We start from the raw sequence: 20,917 nt of genomic DNA, 5'->3' as shown, positions 1-20,917 counted from the left end.
CGGGGTTTCCCGTTCCCTCACTCCTGTCAGCCCTTTGAAAATCACAAGACAAACATCTGGGACCGCAAATTTGAAATCCCCCCTGCTCCAGGCCTCAACCCTAAGACTCCTTTGAAGATCCAGCTCTCTATCTCTTTGGGAAGTATTTCACCTTCTGAAGGAAATGATCGAATACTTTATCAAGGTCAAGCTGACGTGTGCTTCAGCATGTTCACAATCCTGAAAGAAAGATTTGCATTTACAAAGCAACTTTCACAACCTCACACCACCCCAAAGCACTTTACAGCTCATTGAAATGTACTTTCTGCTGTAATTTAGTGATGATCCCTCAAGCAACAATGTAACAAATGGGCAGATAACCTGTATATTTTTGTAATATTGGTTGAGGGGAAATATGTGGAGCAGGTCATGAGGGAGAATGCTCCCGTCTTCAAAATAATGTAAACTTGAGAGAGCAGACAGGGACTTAGTTTAATGACTCATCTAATTGGCAACATTTCACATTTCATCGCTCCCTTAATCCAAGGATGTGCAGATTAAGTGGATTGAGTTTAGTGTCCGAAGATGTGCAGGTTAGGTGGGATTACAGGGAGAAGGTGGGGGGTGGGATTGGACCTAGGTAGGGTGCTCTTTCTGAGGGTCGTTGCAGTCTCGATGGGCCAAATGGCCTCCTTTTGCACTGGAGGGTTTCTATGGATACTGTACTGGCGTATCACCATAGATTTTGTGTTCAAATTTCTGGGGTGGGACTTAAACCCCAGTCTTCCGACTGAGAGGCAAGAGTGTGACTAACTGAGACACGGCCAATGCCTGTAGAGACACGTGGGCACGACAGAGAGAAAAAGGTCAGGAGCTAAAGTTGAGAGATGGGCAACCTATTAACTTTTCCTGTATTCCGTCCAAACGTGCGAGATGATTGTTATAAGAGATCCTATACACATGGCAGCAGTATTTATCTCTTGGACAGACGGAGCTTGCCAGATGTCGGAGCTGCATTGCAGCCTATAGGCTAAGCCTCTCCAGATGGATGGGCAGGTATTCAGGTGTTGGATAGGCGCCACATCACAGCTGTGAGAGCAGTATTAAAGTCTTCGACAGCTTTGGGACGTTGTAGAAAATTGCAGGATTTTTCAGCATTATACCTGAATTAAAAATCTTGAACAGTGGACGTGAATGATTGAATGCCTTGAAATACCGTTGTACAGTCATCAGTCTCAAAGCTAATTGCTCGGTCATGTTCTAACACTTTAGTCGATTATGGGGCCCATATTCTGAATACATTGTGCCAACAAGAAATCTCATCCACTGGCGGCATACAACGTGCCTGTAACACTCTGTAATGCATTGTCCAAGCAGATATTGAGAGTCCCTGTCAGCAGTGCCAAGTCAGTAACTAAACTCATAATCTGAACAGTATTAGAGGTGTTAGGATCGAGGAATACTTTGGAGTTTTGACACTTGATTATCGTGAGCTATCAGGCAACATTCATACAGAACAGGGAAGACGATGGCACAGTGGTAATGTTATTGAACTAGTAATCCAGGAGCCTAGGGTTAGCAGCAGGAGGATTTAAATTCAGTTAATATGCCCCAGTATGTTGCCTCCCGGGTGCCAGGGCCAGGGATGTCTCGGATCGAGTCTACAAGATTCATAAGGGGGATGGTAAGCAACCAGAAGTCATGGTGCACATAGGCACCAACGACATAATAAGAAAAGGGATGAGGATCTAAAAAGTGATTTTAGGGAGTTAGGTTGGAAGCTAAAGAGCAGGACAAGCAGAGTAATGATCTCAGGATTTCTACCGGTGCCACGTGCAAGTGAGGCAAGGAACAGAGAGCGAGTGCAGCTGAACACGTGGCTACAGGGCTGGTGCAGGAGGGAAGGCTTCAGATATGTGGATCATTGGGATATCTTCTGGGGAAGGTGGGGCCTGTACATGAAGGACGGATTACACCTAAACTGGAGGGGCACCAATATCCTGAGTGGGGGGTTTAAACTTGTTTGGCAGGGGGATGGGAACCAGAGCTATGGATCAGAGGATAGGGTAGTGGAATGGGTTAATGTGTGTCTGTTTCAATGCAAGGAGTGTCAGGAATAAAGGAGATGAACTTAGAGCATGGATCAGTACTTGGAACTACGATGTTGTGGCCATTACGGAGACATGGATTTCACAGGGGTGGGAATGATTGTTAGATGTTCCGGGGTTTCGATGTTTTCAGAAGAAAGGGAGAGAGATAAAAGAGGAGGGAGAGTGGCACTGTTAATTAGGGACTGCACCACAGCTGCAGAAAAGGAGGTAGTTGAGGAGGGTTTGTCTACTGAGTCAGTATGGGTGGAAGTCAGAAACAAGAAAGGAGCAGTCACTTTATTAGGAGTTTTCTATAGACCCCCAAATAGCAGCAGAGATATAGAGGAACAGATTGGGCGGCAGATCTTGGAAAAGTGCAGAAGTAACAGAGTTGTTATCATGGGTGACTTCAACTTCCCTAATATTGACTGGAACCTCCTTAGTGCAAATGGTTTGGATGGAGCAGATTTTGTCAGGTATGTACAGGAAGGATTCCTGACTCAATATGTAGATAGGCTGACTAGGGGGGAGGCCATATTGGACTTGGTGCTCAGCAAGAAACCAGGCCAGGTGTCAGATGTCTCGGTGAGAGAGCATTTCATTGACAGGGACCACAACTCCTTGCCCTTTACCATAGTCATGGAGAGGGATAGGAACAGACAGTATGGGAAGGTATTTAATTGCCATTAGACAGGAGCTGAGGAGCATGAAGTGGGAACAATTGTTCTTGGGGAAATGCACAACAGTAATGTGGGGGTTGTTTAGGGAGCACTTGCTATGAGTGCTGGATAGAACATAGAACATTACAGCGCAGTACGGGCCCTTCGGCCCTCGATGTTGCGCCGACCTGTGAAACCATCTGAAGCCTATCTGACCTACACTATTCCATTTTCATCCATATGTCTATCCAGTGACCACTTAAATGCCCTTAAAGTTGGCGAGTCTACTACTGTTGCAGGCAGGGCGTGCCACACTCCTACTACTCTCTGAGTAAAGAAACTGCCTCTGACATCTGTCCTATATCTACCACCCCTCAATTTAAAGCTATGTCCCCTCGTGTTGGTCATCACCATCCGAGGAAAGAGACTCTCACTGTCCACCCTATCTAACCCTCTGACTATCTTATATGTCTCTATTAAGTCACCTCTCAGCCTTCTCCTCTCTAACGAAAACAACCTCAAGTCCCTGAGCCTTTCCTCGTAAGACCTTCCCTCCAGACCAGGCAACATCCTAGTAAATCTCCTCTGAACCCTTTCCAAAGCTTCCACATACTTTCTATAACGTGGTGACCAAACCGCTAAATCACCTTCAATCCCATACTTCCTTATTTTCTGCAATAGCCTACCGTGGGGAACCTTATCAAACGCCTTACTGAAATCCATATACACCACATGAACTGCTTTACCCTCATCCACCTGTTTGGTCACCTTCTCAAAAAACTCAATAAGGTTTGTGAGGCATGACCTACCCTACACAAAACCGTGTTGACTATCGCTAATCAACTTGTTCTTTTCAAGATGATTATAAACCCTATCTCTTATAACCTTTTCCAACATTTTACCCACAACCGAAGTAATGCTCACAGGTCTATAATTACCAGGGTTGTCTCTATTCCCCTTCTTGAACAAGGGACAACATTTGCTATCCTCCAGTCTTCCGGCACTATTCCTGTCAACAAAGACGACATAAAGATCAAGGACAAAGGGTCTGCAATCTCCTCCCTGGCTTCCCAGAGAATCCGAGGATAAATCCCATCTGGCCCAGGGGACTTATCTATTTTTACATTTTCCAAAATTGCTAACACCGCCTCCTTGTGAACCTCAATTCCATCTATCCTGGTCGACTGAACCTGAATATTCTCCTCGACAACATTGTCTTTCTCCAGTGTAAACACTGACGAAAAATATCCATTTAACGCTTCCCGTATCTCCTCTGATTCCACACACAACTTTCCACTACTATCCTTGATTGGCCCTAATCTTACTCTAGTCATTCTTTTGTTCCTGATATACCTGTAGAAAGCCTTAGGGTTTTCCTTGATCCTATCCACCAACGACTTTTCGTGTCCTCTCCTCGCTCTTCTTAACTCTCCCTTTAGGTCCTTCCTGGCTAACTTGTAACTCTCAAGTGCCCTAACTGAGCCTTCATGTCTCATCCTAACATAAGCCTTCTTCTTCCTCTTGACAAGTGCTTCAACTTCCTTAGTAAACCACGGTTCCCTTGCTCGACAACTTCCTCCCTGCCTGACAGGTACATACTTATCAAGGACACGCAGTAGCTGTTCCTTGAAAAAGCTCCACATTTCGATTGTACCCATCCCCTGCAGTTTCCTTCCCCATCCTATACATCCTAAATCTTGCCGAATAGCATCATAATTGCCTTTTCCCCAGCTATAATTCTTGCCTTGCGGTATATACCTATCCCTGCCCATTGCTAAAGTAAACATAACCGAATTGTTATCACTATCACCAAAGTGCTCACCTACATCTAAATCTAACACCTGGCCGGGTTTTGTCCCACTGAGATGACGAAGGAACAGTAAGGTGAAGGAGCCTTGGATGACAAGAGAAGTGGAGCTTCTAGTCAAGAGGAAGAAGGAAGCTTACGTAAGGTTGAGGAAGCAAGGTTGATTGGCCTGGCACGGCTCTAGAGGGTTACAAGGTAGCCAAGAATGAACTCAAAAATGGATTGAGGAGAGCTAGAAGGGGGCATGAAAAAGTCCTGGTGGGAAGGATTAGGGAAAACCCCAAGGCGTTCTACACTTATGTGAGAAATAAGAGGATGATCAGAGTGAGACTAGGGCCGATCAGGGATAGTGCAGGGAATGTTTGCCTAGAGTCTGAGGAAGTAGGGGAGGCCCTAAATGAATATTTTTCTTCAGTATTCACTAGAGAGAGGGAGCTTGTTGCTCACGAGATCAGTTTGAACCAAGTTAATAGACTTGAACAAGTTGATATTAAGAAGGAGGATGTGCTGGAAATTTTGAAAAGCATCAGGATAGATAAATCCCCTGGGCCTGACGGGATGAAATTAAATTAAATGAAAATCGCTTATCGTCATGAGTAGGCTTCAATGAAGTTACTGTGAAAAGCCCCTAGTTGCCACATTCCGGCGTCTGTTCGGGGAGGCTGGTACGGGAATTGAACCGTGCTGCTGGCCTGCCTTGGTCTGCTTTAAAAGCCAGTGATTTAGCCCAGTGTGCTAAACCAGCCCCGCGAAATGAAAATCGCTTATTGTCACAAGTAGGCTTCAAATGAAGTTACTGTGAAAAGCCCCTAGTCGCCACATTCCGGCGCCTGTTCGAGGAGGCTGATACGGGAATTGAACCGTGCTGCTGGCCTGCCTTGGTCTGCTTTAAAAGTCAGCGATTTAGCCCTGTGCTAAACCAGCCCCAGGATATACCTTGGGCTATACCCAAGGTTACTGCGGGAAGCGAGCGAGGAGATTGCTGGGGCGATGGCGATGATCTTTGTGTCCTCACTCTCCACTGGAGTAGTACTGGATGATTGGAGGGAGGCGAATGTTGTTCCCCTGTTCAAGAAAAGGAATAGGGAAATCCCTGGGAATTATAGACCCATCTGTCTTACGTCTGTGGTGAGCAAAATATTGGAAAGGATTCTGAGAGATAGGATTTATGATTATTTAGAAAAACATAGTTTGATTAAAGATAGTCAGCATGGCTTTGTGAGGGGTAGGTCATGCCTCACAAGCCTCATTGAATTATTTGAGAATGTGACGAGACACTTTGATGAAGGTCGCGCAGTGGATGTGGTGAATATGGATTTCAGGTTCCTCATGGTAGGCTCATTCAGAAAATTAGGAGACATGGGATACAGGGAAATTTGGCTGTCTGGATACAGAATTGGCTGGCCGAAAGAAGACAGCGAGTGGTAGTGGATGGAAAGTATTCTGCCTGGAGGTCGGTGAACAGTGGTGTCCCGCAAGGATCTGTTCTGGGAACTCTGCTCTTTGTCGTTTTTCTAAATGAATTGGATGAGGAACTGGAAGGGTGGGTTAGTAAGTTTACCGATGGCACGAAGGTTGGGGGAGTTGTAGATAGTGTTGAGGGTTGTTGCAGGTTACAACAGGACATTGAAAGGATGCAGAGCTGGGCTGAGAAGTGGCAGATGGAGTTCAACCTTGATAAATACAGGGTTAAAGGCAGGATTCTTGGAAGTGTGGAGGAATAGAGGGATCTTGGGGGCAACGTACATAGATCCCTCAAAGTTGCTACCCAGGTTGATAGGGTTGTTAAGAAGACATATGGTGTGTTGGCTTTCATTAACAGGGGATTTGAGTTTAAGAGCCGCGAGGTATTGCTGCAGCTTTATAAATTCCTAGTTAGACCACACTTGGAATATTGTGTCTAGTTCTGGTCGCCTCATTAAAGGAAGGATGTGGATGCTTTGGAGAGGGTACAGAGGAGATTTACCAGGATGCTGCCTGGACTGGAGGGCATGTCTTATAAGACAATAAGACAGAGGAGCAGAATTAGGCCACTTGGCCCATCGAGTCTGCTCCGCCATTCAATCATGGTTGATATTTTCTCATCCCCATTCTCCTGCCTTCTCCCCATAACCCCTGATCCCCTTATGAAGAAAGCTTGAGGGAGCTAGGGCTTTTCTCACTAGAGCGAAGAAGGCATAGAGGTGACTTGATAGAGGTGTACAAGGTGATGAGAGGCATGGATAGAGTGTATAGCCAGAGACTTTTCCCCAGGTTGGAAATGGCTGTCACGAGAGGACATAATTTTAAGGTGATTGGAGGAAGGTATAGGGGAGATGTCAGAGGTGGGTTCTTTACACAGAGAGTGATGGGTGTGTGGAATGCACTGCCAGCAGAGGTGGTGGAGTCAGAGTCATTAGAGACATTTAAGCGACTCTTAGACAAGCACATAGACAGCGGTAAATTGAAGGGTGTAGGTTGGGTTGATCTTAGATTAGGATAAATGGCCGGCACAGCATCGTGGGCTGAAGGGCCTGTACTGTGCTGTACTGTTCTAAGTTCTATGCCTGGAATTATAAAACCAGTCATCGGTGAAGGAGACCATGAAGCTACTGATTGTCATAAAACCCATCTGGTTCACTAATGACCTTTAAGGAAGGAAATCCGCCATCCTTACCCTAGTCTGGCCTAATGTACAAACATATGAATTAGGAACTGGAGTTGGTCTGCTCTACCATTCAATAAGATCATGATCTGATTACAGCCTCAACTCCACATTTTACTTACTGTCAGGGTACTGGACCAGACTCTAACATTTGTTAAGGTATTGGGCAAGAACCCCAAACAATTTTTTTTAATTTGTAAAACTGTGAGGAAAGGATACTTCACTCCAGAAGTGATGATTCTAACTGATGGGTATCTTTTATGTTAAAGCAAACTTTAATTTAAACACAGAATTAATCACATTAATGTCAAAGAAATATCTTAACATTATCAGTTAAACAGTTCTTAAAAACAAGAAAAAACTTAAACTTACTATCTGTGGGGCAGCACAGTGGTGCCATGGGTTGACCCTGCTGCATCACAGCGCCGAGGTCCCAGGTTCGAACCCAGCTCTGGGTCACTGCCCGTGTGGAGTTTGCACATTCTCCACACGTTTGGGTGGATTTTGCCTCCACAACCCAAAGATGTGCAGGGTAGGTGGATTGGCCACACTAAATTGCTCCTTAATTGGAAAAATGAATTGGGCACTCTAAATTTATGGAAAAAAAACTTACCATCTATGCTTGCTATTAACTCCAATTAAGCAACCCAAGACAGTTCAAATATCATTTAGAAATAAAGCCTACAAACAGATTACTTGCTTTGATGTGCAGAGACGTTTGGAGAGAGATCCTTTCATGAGCAGAATCAGTACACTTCTGCTCAACCCAGCAGCATACCCAGCAGCATTTGGCAAAACTGCTGTTCAGTTTAAAATCCTCTGTCTTGTTAAACTCGATTCCCATGGCAAACTGCAAAACTACAGACCAGGGGCTGGATTCTCCGACCCCCCGCCGGGTGGGAGAATCGGCGCGGGCCGGCGTGAATCCCGCCCCCGCCGGCCGTCGAATTCTCCGGCACCGGATATTCGGCGGGGGCGAGAATCGCGCTGTGCCGGTCGGCGGGCAACCCCCCGGCAATTCTCTGGCCCGCGATGGGCCGAAGTCCCGCTGCTGTAATGCCTCTCCCGCCGGCGTGAATCAAACCACCTCCCTTCCTGGCGGCGCGGGCGGGCTCCGGGGTCCTGGGGGTGGCCCGGGGCGATCTGGCGCCGGGTGGGGTGGGGGGGTGCCCCCACAGTGGCCTGGCCCGCGATCGGGGCCCACCAATCTGCGGGCGGGCCTGTGCCGTGGGGCACTCTTTTCCTTCCGCGTTGACCACAGCCTTCGCGATGGCTGACGCAGGTTATCCCCTCCCCTGCGCATGCACGGGAATGACGTCAGCAACTGCTGACGCTCCGGCGCATGCGCGGACTTCCGCCGGCCGGCGAAGTCCCTTCGGCCCTGGCTGGCATGGCGCCAAAGGCCTTCCACGGCAGCCGGCGGGACGGGTACCACTCAGGCGCGGGCCTAGCCCCTCAAGGTGAGGGCTTGGCCCCTAAAGGTGCGGAGAATCCAGCCCCTGGCTCCTCCCATTAATTACATCATCTGTATCCCACTAAGATATCTCATGACCTGATTAGCTTGGACTAAATACAACCCTGTATAAATTATCTACTCTCCAGGGTATCTCCAGTAATCATAGCAACATCCCACTAGTCCTCTATATGTAAAAAAGTAAATGGTTAGAATCAATCATGACATCACCTTTTATGACTCCTTACTCAGAGCGTTAGCAGACATCCAGTCTGGATACCTTAAGCTAATTTCTTTAATAATACTACTGCAATAAATATATACCTTAACCCACTCTTTTAATAACATTACTGCCACAAATATAAAATATAATATATCACAATTTCTACATCACCTTTGACTCCTTTGTTAGTCAAGAATCACTTCTGCCTTTCAAATATTCCATGACCAACCTCCACCAGTCTCCAGTGAATAGAGTTTCAATGGTTATGACCCTCGGAGAAAAAAATAATCCTTCTCATCTCTGTTTGAAATATTTTTAACTGCCTCGCCCACAAAGGGAAACATCCCTTCAGCATCCACCCTGTCAAGTCCCCTCAGGATCTTGCATGCTTTAATAAGATCATCTCTCAATTTTCTCAGCTCCAATGGAGCACAGCCTGTCCAACCTTTCCTCATACGCACCCCCACCGCAGCCCCCGCCCCACCTCACCCCATCCCAGGATCAGTCTCTGAATTGCTTCTAACGCATTTATGTCCTTATATGTGTCCAGATTCACAACAATGTGGTTGACTCTTAAATGTTTCCTGAAGTGTTCAGTAGGGCAATTAGGGATCATCAACAAATGCTGGCTTTGCCAGCGATGCCCACATCCCATGATAGAATAAAGGAAAAAATTAAAAGATAGAGCCCACTATGAGGCAGATTGTACACGGGCAGTGTAAAAAGTCAATACCAGTTGCCACTGACTTTTTAAAGGCAGAAGTGATTCTTGACTAACAAAGGAGTCAAAGGTGATTGGGCCAGTGTGATGAATGTAGAAATTGTGATATACTATATTTTATATTTGTAGCAGTAATGTTATTAAAAGAAAAGGTTGAGGTGTATATTTGTTGCAATAATTTACTGAGGATCAGCCTAAAATGCAAACTTCCAACCTTACTTTGAAGCCAACTAATTTTAGTTAATAAGGACCTTCAAAGAGGAAATTGCATTTTACAACCTCAGGATGTCCCACACCACTTTACAGCCAATTAAATGTATTTAAAAGTAGTCACTATTGTAATGTAGTAACGAATGGGGCAAATGCAGCGCCCAGATGTGATACTAATTCATACAGTTCAGCGGCTCTGGGTTCAACCCTTGGACTGAGTACGTCTGGCTGGGCTGCAGCAGAGTGGCTTCAATTAGTAGCTTAATCATAGATCATAGAATTTACAGTGCAGAAGGAGGCCATGAGGCCCGTCGACTCTGCACCGGCTCTTGGAAAGAGCACTTTACTTAAGACCACGCCTCCACCCTATCCCCATAATCCAATAACCCCATCTAACCGTTTTGGACACGAAGGGCAATTTAGCATGGCCAATCCACCTAACCTACACATCTTTGGACTGTGGGATGAAACCAGAGCACACGGAGGAAACCCACGCAGACACGGGGAGAACGTACAGACTCCACACAGACAGTGACCCAAGCCGGGAATCGAATCTGTGACCCTGGAGCTGTGAAGCAACTGTGCTTACCACTGTGCTACCATGCTGCCCACAGTAATTGCACCTTTTATGACAATCGACAATTGTGTCATGGTCATCATTAGACTTCTAATTCCAGATTATTTTATGGGGCTGCACAGTGGTTAACACAGCTGCCTCACAACGCCAGGGAGCCAGGTTTGATTCTGAACTTGGATGACTGAGTGGAACATAGAACATAGAACAGTACAGCACAGAACAGGCCCTTCGGCCCTCGATGTTGTGCCGAACAATGATCACCCTACTTAAACCCACGTAACCCGTATACCCGTAACCCAACAATCCCCCCATTAACCTTACACTATGGGCAATTTAGCATGGCCAATCCACCTAACCCGCACATCTTTGGACTGTGGGAGGAAACCGGAGCACCCGGAGGAAACCCACGCACACACGGGGAGGACGTGCAGACTCCACACAGACAGTGACCCAGCCGGGAATCGAACCTGGGACCCTGGAGCTGTGAAGCATTGATGCTAACCACCATGCTACCGTGAGTTTGAACGTTTTCCCCGTGTCTGCATGGGTTTCCTCCGGGTGCTCCAGTTTCCTCCCACAGTCCAAAGGTGTGCAGGTTCAATGGATTAGCTAAATTTCCCCTTATTGTCCAAAAGGTTAGGTGGGATTATGGGGATAGGGTGGGCATGTGGACCGAGGTAGGATGCTTTTTTGGAGGGTCAGTGCAGACTTGATAGGCTGAATGGCCTCTTCTGGTGACTTCATTCTATTCTATTTAATTCAACTACCATCATCTGCCATGGAATTTGAATTCCACGGCATTCCCCTTGGTCTCTGGATTACTAGTCCAGTGGCAATACCATTGCGCCACTGCCTCGTCCTTTGGCCCTGCCCTGATCGCTATTCGACATGCGAGTTGCATGTTTGCAAGATTGGGCTAAACTGGAATGCCCCTCCCCCATGATTTAAAAACAAAACTCCAGACAATTAATCTCTAGACTCACGCATGAAGATGTCTGGTTCCTCAGTAATTTAGAAAAGGGGAACAAAAGGAGAAAAATCGAAGAATATTTTCTGAACTACCTCAGTCTCGTTACCCTCATAGATTATCATAGAATTTACAGTGCAGAAGGAGGCCATTCGGCCCATCGAGTCTGCACCGGCTCTTGGAAAGAGCACCCTACCCAAGGTCAACACCTCCACCCTATCCCCATAACCCAGTAACCCCACCCAACACTAAGGGCAATTTTGGTCACTAAGGGCAATTTATCATGGCCAATCCACCTAACCTGCACATCTTTGGACTGTGGGAGGAAACCAGAGCACCTGGAGGAAACCCACACACACACGGGGAGGATGTGCAGACTCCGCACAGACAGTGACCCATGCCGGAATCGAACCTGGGACCCTGGAGCTGTGAAGCAATTGTGCTATCCACAATGCTACCGTGCTGCCCACCTTGTAACTACTTATAATATCCTGACAGAAGGGTGACCACCAAGTTGATTGATGAATAACAGTTCATTAAAGTAATAACTAAAAATAGAGAGTGAGATAAATGGCCGCTATTTTCCAACACACCAAACTGCTAACTGACTGGGGAAACTGGGCTCTGCTGCCAGGGCTCGCACACTCCGACTCCATCGGCCATTCAGGTCGCATGAAACTCCAGGAGCTACTACCACACTACTTAATACTTTTTTGCAACTTTCATCGAGAGATAATGGTCCATTTTATTGATTTTGATCTTAGCTTGCGGCAGGAGGGTGCAATTCTAAGTTACAAAGATTTTGGTGAAGGAAACTTTTACATTTCAAGTTTTCAAACCCCAGGCCTTTCAGGTCTTGTCTTTAGGTTATACTGGGGTTCCTGATCTGGAGACTGGACTATTTGCCTTGCATTGTGTGTGTCATGGTAATTGTGTTTTCCTTTTTTCCTTTGATTGGGCTCAGTGCTCACTTTTAAGGTTGTCAGAAAGCTTTCTAAACTGGTGCTATCTTAATGCAATCAATTTAATACTTTCAGTGCTCCCAGACCCCAGACCATGATGCATTCAAATCACTTTGACTATTTTTTTGATGCACACATCATGAAACCAGACTGATCACAGTTTCTCAGATAGAACTGGCCAGTATAAAGGACCTGCTTTGAAGAATGTGAGAGCCACTGTAAAGATAATTTTTCCCTCCAATCTCTCCCATGCTCTGCACAGCGCAGGCCATTCATGGTTGAAGGTAGGCAGATGACTTGCTCCTAGATCTCTGCAATAAATCTCCTTCCTGACCTTTGCCAGTAGCCTGCTCCCGGCCTGTTAACTGGTCAATAGAGTCACATGACAGTGACTGTATGCAAGAAGAAAACGCAAATGTCTTCAATGAAGACATTCAAAGAAAACATGCCTCTGAGCAAGAGAATGTGCATGAGAATTTTCGTTGATCCCTTTTGCTATTCCCTCTTCACTGTTATGTCATCTGAGTCAGTGGGGGGTTTTCCATTCCTCGCATGTTGCCTGGAACTGAACAGTGCCAGAAGCCGTACAGGGCCATGCAATGAACATTCAATGCTCTTGTTTGAAACTTGATATAACATTGCTTTCAATGGAATCCGGTTTTAGGGAGCCAGTTAGCACTGAGGAGATAACAGATGGGGAGGGGGGGGGGGATTGTGTTTAGCACTTTTTCATTGTGCAACAGCATAAAATGGTTGATGTTGATTGGGCAGCCTGTTTTACATCTTTTCCGATCGAAACTAAACAGCAACCTAGAGTGGAAACCCTGACTCATGTTCCTTTCTGTAACCCATGGAGGCTAACTATCATTCCCCACTATTCTAGACGACGGACTTATTCTGAAATCTTCCTGGTCTCAGTGATGCAACTGCTCACTCAAGAGCCATGTTTACCCTTTGAGAAAGCAGCATAGTTTAATATGTCACATTATAACAGCAATATATTTTCTCCAGTCAGCTTCTGGGAATGTGACAGATTATCATAGATCATAGATCATAGAATTTACAGTGCAGAAGGAGGCCATTCGGCCCATCGAGTCTGCACCGGCTCCTGGAAAGAGCACCCTACCCAAGGTTAACACCTGCACCCTATCCCCATAACCCAGTAACCCCACCCAACACTAAGGGCAATTTTTGAACACTAAGGGAAATTTATCATGGCCAATCCGCCTAACTTGCACATCTTTGGACTGTGGGAGGAAACCGGAGCACCCGGAGGAAACCCACGCACACACGGGGAGGATGTGCAGACTCCGCACAGACAGTGACCCAAGCCGGGAATCGAACCTGGGACCCTGGAGCTGCGAAGCGATTGCGCTATCCACAATGCTACCGTCATGCAACACACAAGAGAGCCATTCTGCCCATCGTGTCTTTGAAAGGATTACCCAATTAGTCTCACTCCTGTCCTATTTCCCGATGGCCCCACAAACCTTTCATTTTTAAGCATATACCCAATGCCCTTCTGAAAGCTACCATAATAATTTGGGGCAGTTTTTCTGAGGTTAGAGCTTGTAGATTCCATTGCAGCAGGTGGCAACAATGCAATAGTAAGTGCTGTAATTGTGCTGCTAAAGCTTGACCTTTTGATCCTGAGAACTTGCCATAACTTTCTCATAGAGGTAGCAAGGTTGAGTGCATATCCCTACAGCTGGTTAGCTGATGGCAAGCTACACTTGGGACTGCTTCATCGCTCTCATTCACCCCATTTAGTTGAACTGCAATCCTTATGTGCTTGGCTATTTACCTGGGAAAATGGTGACACATCTTGTCCATACAAATGAGCATTACATGGAGGGAACTGAGTGAGATGTGGAAGATTTATTGTGATATAAGAAAATGATTGTGCTGGTACTGATGTCAAATCAATGAACGGGAGGGGAAATAGTGACGTTGAAAACAAACCTCATTCACACATGTAAAGTACTTGATTTAAACAAATTTAAATATCTTGTTCTCCTCATCATGACAACAGTTCAAGTGACAGAAGATATCCTACTCATTAATTTAATGTCACTCTCCATTCTGTTTACTAACAGGAACTCACAGCACTGTGGCCTTGTTAATGGTGACGGCAATGGCTACCTTGTTTTATTTTTCACTTCTGCGATAGGAATTTGTCACTTTATTGACTGTCCTGTTGACCCTTAGACAATTGGGCTCTGGGTTTATTGCTCGTATGGTGCAACATATTCCCTACTACGCAACTGTATCGTACGTACCAGGGAAGGTTTCAGGGTTTTGTCCTTGGTCTGGACTAAGTTAGCTAATGTCCGTCAAGGTATCAATGGGGACACTCCAACTGGCCTCTGCCATCATCAGTTGGAGAAGGGGGGAAATTAGCCCACGTTTTAGCTCTTGAATTCTGACTCCTGCTGGCTACTTGCCTCAGTGTCAACGAGAACACACTGTCTCCATGGTCAGACTGCCTGCTGATGAGCACTGCTGAGGGTTACACATGAAGAATAGTTAATTAACTGAGGTACAAACATTTGTGGAACAGTCCCTTAGCACCACTGAAGAGGAAGGGAGAAAGTTCATCAACAATGATAAGCTTAATTTGGAGGCAGTTTCGCCAGCACCTAGGCTTGGGGGCAGGGTTAAGCAAAATGCGAATTCGGGGGAACCATAGATTTGAGCCAGGGAAGTGGGGTGGAAATTTTCGGAGATGGGAAGAGAAAAGAATTAGGACACTAAAAGATTTGTTTCTTGGAGGTCAGTTTGCAGGATTGATCAAGCGAAGAGCGAACTATGGGCTGGAGCAGGGAACCGGTGGAGGTGGGGGAGAGGGGTGCACAAACCACATTCATATGTTTTGGTCCTGTCCAAAGCTGGAGGATTACTGGAAGGAGGTTTTCGGGGTAATCTCTAAAGTGGTGCACGTGAAACAGGACCCGGGTCCTCAGGAGGCCATATTAGGGGTGTCGGGCCAGCTGGGGATGGAAACAGGTGTGAAGGCAGATGTTGTAGCCTTTGCCTCTTTGATCACCCGAAGGCAGATCCTGCTGGGATGGAGATCAACCTCTCCACCCTGTGCCCTGGTGTGGCGGGGGGACCTGTTGGAATTCTTGACTCTTGAGCCGGTCAAATTTGAACTGAGGGGAAGGATGGAGAGGTTCTACAATTCATGGGCATTATTCATTATGCACTTTCGAGAATTGGATTACATCAAACATTCGGGGGGGGGGGGTTGGGAGAGTTGGGGGGGAGGGGTATGTGTTAATGGTGACTATGGGTGATTCCTGATTCATTTTTGTTATTTGTTTATGTTAACATGCGGGCTAATATTTGGGGGTTTGGTGGGAGGATGGGATTGTTGTTATTGATATGGGGATTGACATTGCATTTGTTACTGCTTATTGGTTATTGTTTGTGGGTGTGAATTTGGGAGAAAATGTGTGAAAGGAGGAGAATAAAAATATTTTTAAAAAACAAAACAAAAATAAGCCTTTTGAGCTCCAGGGAGTGGGCCTTGTAACAAAATATGAAAACATTTTCTTTAGTCAATTACATTGCAAATTATTGTAATGACTGAATGTCCACAGTGAGATGAGCTTGTTTATGTGTGTGATAATATATAAGTGATATTCAACTCAGTGGTGTTAATGATCTCTTATTTACTGACTTGCTTTTCTCTCTGCGTACCGAATCAGAGTGGTCTGGTATAGTTTGCTTGCAGCATGTTTGGTAAGATATTTTAAGTCTGATGTTTCTTTAATGTGTTACTGTGTGAGTGAGGTGTTTGAATAGACGAGGAGACATCATCCACTGACTAGAGTGCAGCAACTCTTCACAAAGGGGCCAAAGATTATTCTGGTTATTCCTTTTTGCCTAGCTGGAAGATAAGGCCAGTCATTGGTAACTTCATTTCAAATGTTTAAGAGCCATAGATTAACTTGCCACTTACAGACCACAGGCAAGCTTATTGGCGGTAAGTTATAGGAAGGATTGGTCTCAACAGATGAACTTACAATCTGAGGTTGTTGCTCCATGTCTACTCTTGTTGGATGACAATGTTGGGAGATCAGCGCCAGGCAAACTCAGTATTGAAATCTTATATAATCTCTCTCATATCATGCTGACAAGATCTTCAAGGATCCATCTTGTTAGAGCACTGTAAAACAATTGGGGGGGTTAATCTTCACCCCTGAGGCAGTGAACTACTGGAATTGCTTTTTACAGAATTTTCTCGGTGTTAATTTTCACCAGAGGAATCCTCCAAAGGAGAGAACATGGGTCAATAATGATCTATGCTTCTCTCCATTTGTTTCCTGGCAGCCAAATTTCCAGTACTTCCTGTTTCCTTATTTTCTATGCTGAAGTGCTGCTGTTGCCTTTTGGTATAAGTTAGTGATTGTTGTACTTCCAGATTCTGCCGGAGATTCTCCCAGCGATATATACTTGCAATCCTGGTGATCACGAGATGCAAAAGATCTCTCAAACAGAATCCATGTTGAGCACTTACTAAAAACAAGACCAACAACAGTGCATTTGTGACTTACTCAGCACTACAATGTTTGTTTCAAGATGCATTTTGGCTGGATAGGCTCTTAGCCAAGCCTGATATAACAGATCCATCTTTTCCGCCCAGTCTATATACATTTGGGGACGATTGGAAGAATTGTTAATCTCCCGTTGCACTTGGCGAAGGTTCTGTTCAAGCTTGAGATACCCAGTGGTTATTGGGGCTACCTTCAAACAGCCTGCCTTCACCTCCCAGGAATGACACACAAGGCATCATCCGCCACTGATTTTGACTTCTATTCTGAAACACCGTCACAACTAGTTTGCAAAGAAAAGCTGCAACAACCTCTTTCAAATTGACATTCTGGTCAAGTTAATAAATTGAGGTTCATCCAGGAAGAGGCCTGTCAGGTTAGTTTGAGCAGGTCCATCAGAGAATCACTTGCTGCTCTGCTTAACAAACACAATGGTGTCTACGGTAATCCCCTCAGCGGTCAGGCACTGTGTGTGTTTTGCCTGATGAAAACTATTATCGAAGATTGATTTAACTGATGCAATGACAGCCACTGGTGCAGACAAGCCAGCAGGTATCAGTACAAGTCTCAAGCCCGGGTTAGCGGATGGGAAAGATTAGTGACAGGAAAGGCATCCAGCTGTGAACCATTTGCCAATCCAAAAAAAGATGGTTGATAAGAAAGATAATCAAATATGGGTGTGCTGACCCCATATAACATGGAAAAGCTGAAAACGAATGTCTTTGCTGAATGGTAGCGACCTTCACCGGCAGGCTGAAGGAAGATATAAATAATTATACCAGGAAGATTAACCGCCCATCCTCCATCTGTATTCTGCCCTACCCCACTGCCACCCCCCCCCCCCCCCCGCCCCCCAAACACCCCACCCACCCCCCACCCCTTCCACTGTCAATACGTTATGAGTTTACAATAGGGTACTCGCTTAACTTCACTTATTATTTTTGGGAGAATTTGACCAATCCCTAATTCTGTGGACCACTTCTGTATGTTGTGAAACTGGTCTCAGGAGAGAGGGGGCAGAGATTAAAAATCTGTTAAGACGTCTTGTCTTCTAATCATAGAGCGAATGAGCTTGTAGAGAGACAGTTAGTTCAAACCATTAAGTACAGAAGGATTTAGAGCAGGGGTAGACCGTACAGTCCCTTGAGCCTGCTCCATGATTCAGTGTAATAATAGCTGGTCTTCTATTTCAACTCCACTTTCCCACAAGCCTCCCATATCCCTTCATTCCTTTGGAGATCAAAATCTGTCTGTCTCAGCCTTAAATATAGTCAATGAAGCAGCATTCACAACCCTCTGGGGTAGAGAATTCCATAGATTCACAACCCTTTGAGTGAATGGATTTCTCCTCATCTCAGTCCTAGATGATCAACTTCCTATCCTAAGACTGCCCCCATGTTCTAGATTCACGAGTCGGGGAAAACAACCTCTCAATATCTGCCCTCTCAAGTGCCTTCAGATTCCCAGAGAATAAAGGTCCAATTTACTCACCTGTCATCACAGGGGAACGTCTCATCCCAGGAACCAATCAAATAAACCTTCACTCTACTGCCTCCAAGGCAACCCTCAGACATGAGGACTAAAGCTGCACACAGTACCCCCGGTGTGGTCTCTCCAAAGCCCTTACAATTGTAGAAAGACTGCCTTATTCCTGTACACCAATCCTCCTATAATAAAGGCCAACATGTCAATTTCCTTCCTCCCTCTCTTCTTAGGCAGCCGTCAGGATGGGAAAGAGGGAGTTCAGTAAGTTCTGAGGTTGCTGGACAAGTGCAATACATGATCTGCAGACTCTGCCTCATGTGGTTGGTGGTGCTTAAAAGGTTACGTAGATGGGTTGTTTCAAGATTTGTGTGTTCTCTCCAAAGCCTCCACTTGGCCTCTGCACCTTCCTGATTGAAGTCTTTATGTTCAGCGACTTCCCAAGTGAGCCTCCTCCATTTTGATTGGTCACAAGTCAGAGCCTCCCATGAGTCGGGGGATGTTTGATCTCTTCAGGGATGCTATGAGGCCGTCACTAAAGCATTTCCTTGTCCTCCAGGGAGTCCTCTGCCATGACTGAGGTCCGAGTAAAATAGTTCTTTCTGGACTTTGCTTTCAAACATACAAACAACAGGTCCCACATGTGGAGCTTGTTTTGAGTGATTTGAATGATCTTGATCCTGGGCAGATTGGTTTAGGAGAGGATGCTGCTGTTGCACCACCTTTCGTGTCAACAGATTTGCAGGATCTTGTGAAGGCACCGCCGGTGGTACTTCTCCAGTTCATTAGATGCCTGCTGTAGATTGACCAAGTCTTCAAAGCATATGAAGCACGGGGATTACTGCTGTCTGGTAGACTATGAATTTAATCTTGGGTTTTGATCCTGGCCCTTAGATACTCTTTTCCCCTGTCCGCCAACGGCTGAGCTGGCACATTGGAAGCATAAATAAAATTATCATTGACGTCTACCTTCGGTAAGAGGAGACTTGCAAGAAATGGAAAATGGTCCACTTTTCCCAGGATCTCACTGTTGATCTTAACCGATTTGGGGGAATTGTTGTGCTGGTTGGAAGAGGAGTTTAGTTTTCTGGGTGTTTAGTCAAAGACCCATTGTCTCACATGCTTCGGAGAAGGAATTAACAATGACCTGGAACTCAGTTACTGAGTGAGAGCACACACAAGCATCACCTACGCACTGAAACTTCACGAATGAGGTTGGAGTGGTTTTGGTTTTGGATTGAAGGTGGTGTAGGTTGACCAGTTTCCCATCTGTTCTGTAGATTATCTCCACACCTCTTGGTAATTTGCTGGAGGTGAGGTGCAAAACTGCAGTGAAGAATTTGGAGAAGAGGGTTGGTGCCCATTACAGTCTTGTTTGACCCCAGCCTTCACTGAGATCAGGTTTTGAGTGATTTGAATGATCTTGATCCTGGGCAGATTGGTTTAGGAGAGGATGCTGCTGTTGCACCACCTTTCGTGTCAACAGATTTGCAGGATCTTGTGAAGGCACCGCCGGTGGTACTTCTCCAGTTCATTAGATGCCTGCTGTAGATTGACCAAGTCTTCAAAGCATATGAAGCACGGGGATTACTGCTGTCTGGTAGACTATGAATTTAATCTTGGGTTTTGATCCTGGCCCTTAGATACTCTTTTCCCCTGTCCGCCAACGGCTGAGCTGGCACATTGGAAGCATAAATAAAATTATCATTGACGTCTACCTTCGGTAAGAGGAGACTTGCAAGAAATGGAAAATGGTCCACTTTTCCCAGGATCTCACTGTTGATCTTAACCGATTTGGGGGAATTGTTGTGCTGGTTGGAAGAGGAGTTTAGTTTTCTGGGTGTTTAGTCAAAGACCCATTGTCTCACATGCTTCGGAGAAGGAATTAACAATGACCTGGAACTCAGTTACTGAGTGAGAGCACACACAAGCATCACCTACGCACTGAAACTTCACGAATGAGGTTGGAGTGGTTTTGGTTTTGGATTGAAGGTGGTGTAGGTTGACCAGTTTCCCATCTGTTCTGTAGATTATCTCCACACCTCTTGGTAATTTGCTGGAGGTGAGGTGCAAAACTGCAGTGAAGAATTTGGAGAAGAGGGTTGGTGCCCATTACAGTCTTGTTTGACCCCAGCCTTCACTGAGATCAGGTTTGCAGTGGCTCCATTGGTGAGGATCACAGCTTGCATGTCATCCTGGAGGAGGAGGATGGTGACACATTCCTGAGGCCAGCCGAATTTGAAGAGAATAGTCCATAAGGTTTAGTGGTTGACAGAGCCAAAGGCTTTCATGAAGGCACAAAAAGATTGGTACTGTAAACTGTAAAAGGTTTGGTGAGGTTCCTTGCATTTTTCTTGAAACTACCACACAGTGAAAATCATGTCTGCTGTACCTATCGCTGGGCGATCCACACTGCAACTCTATAAGGCCACTGGGAGATGCCGAGTGAGGACGATCCTTGTATTGTTCTTCTCTTTGGCAAACAGAAGGAGGTGTTTTCATAGTTGCCACAATCAGATTTGTCCCCCTTCTTGAAGCGATTATTATATGGTCACAATCTGACCATTCCCGAGATCCCCGACATGCA

The 20,917-nt window shown here is 45.7% G+C and overlaps 1 protein-coding gene across 4 annotated transcripts in view; it reads left to right on the top strand.

Moving 5' to 3' along the window:
• The window catches only part of cacna1g (calcium channel, voltage-dependent, T type, alpha 1G subunit), an 827,599-nt gene that overhangs the window by 782,042 nt on the left and 24,640 nt on the right, over positions 1 to 20,917 (top strand). The gene's annotated exons all lie outside the window — the stretch shown is intronic.

This window comes from Scyliorhinus canicula, chromosome 18 (genome assembly GCF_902713615.1).
Source record: "Scyliorhinus canicula chromosome 18, sScyCan1.1, whole genome shotgun sequence".
Classification (NCBI taxonomy): Eukaryota; Metazoa; Chordata; class Chondrichthyes; order Carcharhiniformes; family Scyliorhinidae; genus Scyliorhinus; species Scyliorhinus canicula.
This window is presented reverse-complemented; position numbering and strand designations above follow the sequence as displayed.